The sequence below is a fragment of the Carlito syrichta genome, unplaced genomic scaffold (genome assembly GCF_000164805.1).
Source record: "Carlito syrichta isolate Samal-C Ts95f unplaced genomic scaffold, Tarsius_syrichta-2.0.1 Scaffold315407, whole genome shotgun sequence".
NCBI classification, from domain to species: Eukaryota; Metazoa; Chordata; class Mammalia; order Primates; family Tarsiidae; genus Carlito; species Carlito syrichta.
Window position 1 is genome coordinate 1,241,563 of NW_007259503.1, and position 6,000 is coordinate 1,247,562.

Consider the following 6,000-nt stretch of genomic DNA (forward strand, 5'->3'; position numbering starts at 1 on the left):
AGATACCGTTTTAGAAGCAAGAAACCCTGAAGTGCTTGTTGAAGCTTTTAGGATGTGAACCCCTAACACAAGAGAGTAGTGATTCAAGAAAGACAGAAAGGTTTTACATAAATGCCTTCTCTGGAGAGGGGTAAGGGAAAGAATACATTCTCTAGATGTTTGCAAGGGACTCACTATCCTTAGGGTAGCATGAGGTTCTAGTTAAGAAAGGAAGTAGACTTTCCAGGGTATTCTACCTAAATGAGCATCTGACACTCATTCAACCTACAGTATTCAACTTTGAAGATTTTTCCCAGTGACTGAATAGTCAGCAAACAAATATGCATTGCCTTCAGCAAGACAGTCTTGTGGCTTCTGTGGTGGAAGTTGTTTTTTCACATCAAAAAAACGAAATGTAATATTTGTAAGAGGTAGAATTGGAATGTGAGTATCGTTTATTTTTTAGAGCAGTTTAGGGCGCAGCAAAATTGAGAATATAGAGTTCCATACACCTGCTGCGTCTACACAAGGGTAGCCTCCTATACTGTCTGTATCCCCCACCAGAGTGGTGCCAGTTATTATGGTCAATGAACCTATACTGATCCATCAATATCACCCAAAGTTCACAGTTCACATTAGGGCTCATTTTTAGTGTTGTACATTCTATGGGTTTTGAAAATGCATAATGCCATGTATCCACCATTTTATTACTTACGGAATAGTTTCACTTTTTTCCCCCATGTTCTACCTTTTTTTCCCACCCCTCAGCCTCTGGCAACCACTATCCCTTTTATTGTTTTTATAGCTTGGGAAACAACTTTGTGTTTTTCAGAATGTTATTTTGTTATGATTCTACAATTGCAGCCTTTTCAGATAGGCTTCTTTCACTTAGTAATATGCATTTGAGATTCCTCTGTGTATTTTCTTAATTTCCCTTTTAGTGCTAAGCAATAGTCGATTGACTGGGTATACCACAGTTTATCCATTCACCTTCTGAAGTACATCTTGGTTGTTTCCAAGTTTTAAAATTAAGAATAAAGTTGCTGAAAACATCGTATGAAGCTTTTGTGTGAACATAAAGACATTTTCTACTCATTTTAGTAAATATCAAGATCATATGGTAAAACTATGCTTACTTCTGTTAAAAAAAAACTGCTTACCTGTCCTCCAAAGTGTCTGTGGTATTTTCTCCTTCCACCAGCAATGAAAGAGCATTTCTATTGTTCCATCTCCTTACCAGCATTTGATGTTAACAGTTTTCTGACCATTCTAATAGGTCTGTAGTAGTGTCACATTTGTGTTTCAATTTGCATTTCCCTGATGACACATGTTGTGAAGAATCTATTTCTATGTTTACTTACCATCTGTGGTAATGTCTCCCTTGGCAATGTGTCTGTTCAGGTATTTGACTCATTTTTTAATTGAGTCATTTATTTAATTAGGCTTATACCTAATATTTATTTTGGAGGGTACTATTGTAAATAGTAATTTGTTTTAAACTTCAAATTTTACCTATTACTGGTATATAGAAAAGTGATTGACTATTGAATGTTAGCCTTTTATGCTGTAGTATTGCTATAATCATTTATTAGTTCCAGGTGTTTTTTGATCAATTCTTAGGGATTTTCCACATAGATGATCTTAGTTTTTGCACACAAAGACAGTTTTATTTCTTTCATTACAGTCTATTTACCTTTTTTTTTTTTTTTTTTTTTTTTGTCTTATTGCACTAGCTGGGGCTTCCAGTATGATACTGCAAAGGAGTGATGACATGATGAGAAAGGAAAAACTTGCCTCGTCCCTGATATTTATGGGAAGGCTTCTAGTTCTTCCTTGTTAATTTTGATGTTAACCGTGTTATTTGTAGATGTTCCTTATCAAGTTGAAGAAGTTTCCCTCTATTTCTAGTTTGCTGTTTGTTTGAATCATGATTAGCATTGGATTTTGTCAAATGCTTTTTTCTGTATCAATTGATATGATCATGAGATTTTTCTTCTTTAGTTTGTTCATGTGATAGATTACAATTGATTTTTTAAATGTTAAATCAGTCATGCATACCTGGAATAAATCTGACTTAGTCATGCATGGCATATAATTATTTTTTATATGTTGGTGAACTGGATTACTGATATTTTGTTAAGTAGTTTTACATATATGTTCATGAGAGATATTGGTATGTTATGTTCTCTTCTTGTAATGCTTTTGTCTGATTTTGGTATTGGGATACTACTGGTCTCATAGAATGAATTAAAAAATATTCTTTCTGCTTCTACCTTCCAAAAGTGATTGTAGACAATTCATATGATGAGTTCTTTAAATGCTAAGTAGAATTCACTAGCAAACTCATCTGGGCCTGACTCTGTTTTGGAAGTTTATTAATTAGTGATTTAATTTCTTTAATAGATATAGGACAATTTGGGTTGTCTATTTCTTCTTGTGTGTATTTTGGCAGATTGAGTTTTCTAGAAATTTGTCTAGGTTATCAAATCTGTGGCCAAAGTGTTGGTCATAGTATTCTTTTATTATCCTTTTAATGTCCATGGAATCTGTCTCCCCTCTCATTTCTGATATTAGTTATTTGTGTCTTCTCTTTTTTCCCTAGCCTGACTAAAGACATCAACTTTATTGGGGTTTTAAAAAGAATGAGCTTTTAGTTTTTCAACATTTTTTTATTGATTTTACGTTTTCAATTTGATTGGTAACTACCATAACTTTTATTTATTTTCTTGTACTTACTATGGATTTAACTGTTCCCTTTTTTCCCCTAAAATGAAAACTTAGATTATGACTTTAGGTTTTTCTTCTTTTCTAATATATGCATCAATGTTGTAGATTTTCCTCTAAGCATTGCTTTCACTGGATTACACAAAATTTAAGTTGTATTTCTAATAAGCTTAAAATAGGTTTACATTTCTCTTGGGATTTCCTTTTGACCCAAGTATTATTTAGAAGTGTGCTGCGTTGTCTCAAAATGTGTGGAGGTTTTCTACCTATCTTTTTATTATTCATTTCTAGTTTAATTTTGTTGCAATCTGATAGCATACATTATTTAATTTTTATTTTATTTTATTTTTGAGATAGTCTTTTACAGTCACCTAGGCTAAAGTATAATGGCCCAATCATGACTTTCCACAGTCTTGAACTCCTGTACTCAAGCGATCTTTCTGCCTCAGCGTCCCAAATAACTGACAGTACAGACATGCAACACCACGCCTAGCTAACTTTTTTATTTTTTGTAAAGATGGAATCTCACTTTGTTGCCCTGGCTGGTCTGTCTCGAACTCCTGGACTCAAGCGATCTTCCTGCCTTGGCCTTCCAAAGTGCTGGGATTGCAGGCATGAACCACTGCACTCAGCCAAATTTTTATTATTTTAAATGTGTTAAAGTGTGTTGTATGACCCAAAATGTGATTTATCTTGGTATATGTTCCATGGAATCTAGGAAAGAATGTGAATTCCGCTATTATTGGATAAAGTAGTCTCCTTTCTTAGTATATCAATTGTTGTTTAGTGGCTATTCTAAAGTTTATAATGTACATTTACAACCAGTCCAATTCCACTTTCAAATAACACAATCCTGTTTCATGAATAGTGCAAGTTCCCTATTGTAACAAAACACTACTAATTATTTCCTCTCATTTTTGTATGATTACTGTCATTTAATTAATTTACACATAAGCTATAATACTTTAATAAATTATTGTTATTATTTTGAAAAAATTGTTATCTGCTACATCAATTAATAAGAAACAAACATTTTCATTCATCTACACTTATTCCTTCTCTAATGCTCTTTCTTTATGTTGATCCGCATTTATAATATATATATTTTTTCTTTCTCAAACTCTTCTTTTAGCAATTTTTGCAAAGCCGATCTACTGGACACAAATTTCCTCAATTTAGTTTGTGTGGAAAAGTCGTATTTCTCCTTCACTTTCGAAGGGCAATTTTGTAGGCTATAGAATTCTATTTGGTGAGTTTTTTTTTTTCTTCTCAATACTAAATATTTTACCCTACTCTTCTTGTTTGCATGGATTCTGAGAAAAAGTTGAATATAATTCCTATTTTTGTTCTTCTATGTTTATCTCTGGTTTCTTTTAAGACTCTTTTTATTTTAGGTTTTCTATAGTTTGAATATGATATGTCTAGTTGTAGTTTGTTTGTTTTTGGCATTTATTCTTCTTGGTGTTCGCCACACTTCCTGGACCTGTGATTTGATGCCTGACTTTAATTTGGGGGAAATTCTCAGTCATTATTGATAGTAATATGCTTCGTTCTTTCTCTCTTCATTATTTTGTTCTTCTCTTTTACATATACCTTTTATAGTTGTCTCACACGTCTTGGATATTTTGTTATGGCTTCTGTTTTCAATATTTTTTATTTGATTTTCAGTTTTTGAAGTTTCTATTGATATATCCTCAATCTCAAGAATTCTCTCCTCAACCATGTCCTGTCTACTTATTAATCCTTAATGGCATTCTTCATTTCTATTACAGTGTTGTTGTCGTCATTTTTCTGTAGCATTTATTTTTTATTATTTCTTGGAATTGCCATTTCTTGGCTTGTATTACCCATATCTTCTTGTGTGTTGTCCTAGCATAGTCGTGACTGTTGTTAAATTAATGGTATTATGATTCCAACATCTCTGCCATATTTGAGCTTGATTTTGTCTTTTCAAACTATGCTTTGCCTTTTAGTGTGCCTTCCAATATTTTGTTGAAAGACAAGCATAATGTGCTAGTGAAAGAAACTCAATAAGTGGTCATGTGACAGTAAAGGGCCAGGGGAGGTGAAGCATTCCACAGTACTATGAGTGAGCTCTTTCGGTGAGCTTGTACGTCTGAGCTCGTACCTTTACAAGTGCCTCTCATTTTACCTTTTCCTCATCTTAAATGGGACAGGATGACTGAAGAGTGCTGGAACCGAGTATTTCCCTTTTCTTCTGTAGATGTTTAAGAGAGAGCTGGAATCTTGTACTTCTCTTCCCCTTATGGAAGGCTAGAGCTAGCTGGATGCTGGTTCAGTTCAGCTAGACTTGCCTAGTTCAGTTAGCCTCTAATAAAATCTCGGTAGTTTGGGCTCTGATAAAATGGTTTCTCGTGATTACAGGCTTTGTTAAGAAAAACAGTATACTCTGGTGTATTTCAAGATGATTACTTTAAGAGCTGGGCAGGGCAGCTCATGCCCATAATCCCACCAATTTTGGAGACCAAAGTGAGAGGATCACTCGAAGCCAGTAGTTTAAGACCAGCATGACAACAAAGTGAGACCCACCTTTACAAAAAATTTTAAAATTAGCCAGGCATGATGGAACTACTCAGGAGACTGAGACAGGAGGACCTCTTGAGACCTGGAATTTGAGGTTATGGTGAGCTCAGCTAGAGCTTGTCTCTATTAAATACATAAATAAAATGTAGATAGATAGATACGGATATATTACTCTATCTGTCCATCTGCCAGAAGCCCAAGGGGATTTTCCTCTGATAGTCACTGTGAGGACCTAGCAGAACTCCAGGAAGTAAAATTCACAAAAGTGTAGGACCTTCTGGAGTTTTTGATTCTCAAACCTTCCAGCAATTAATCAATTACAATTCAGGTTTTCCTACCTGGGCACTGTTTCTCATGGAGGTTTAGCCTGTGCATTTCTGCTCTTCTCTGTATGAACTTTTGAATATTTGGAGTAGTGGTTTGCCTAGTCACTTCACTTCTTTGACAGTTCTATGAGTGTTGATTTTTTTCAGTTTGTTCATACTTTTACTTGTTAGAATGAAGTGGCAACCTCCAAGCTTCTTTACATGCCAGGTTAGAAACTGGAAGTCCTACGGTTAATATTTTGAGGATAGGTCTGTTCTCACCCTGCCCATTCCTGTTCACCCAGTTCACATTCTCTTGCCTTTCCTTCTCCCTTTGCGAGATTTCTAAGTCCAACACAAAGATTGTATTCAATCTAGTCTAGGTCATGTGAATATGCTAAACAATCATGAAACAATGGAAAAAATAGATAAATCCACCAAGGAATTA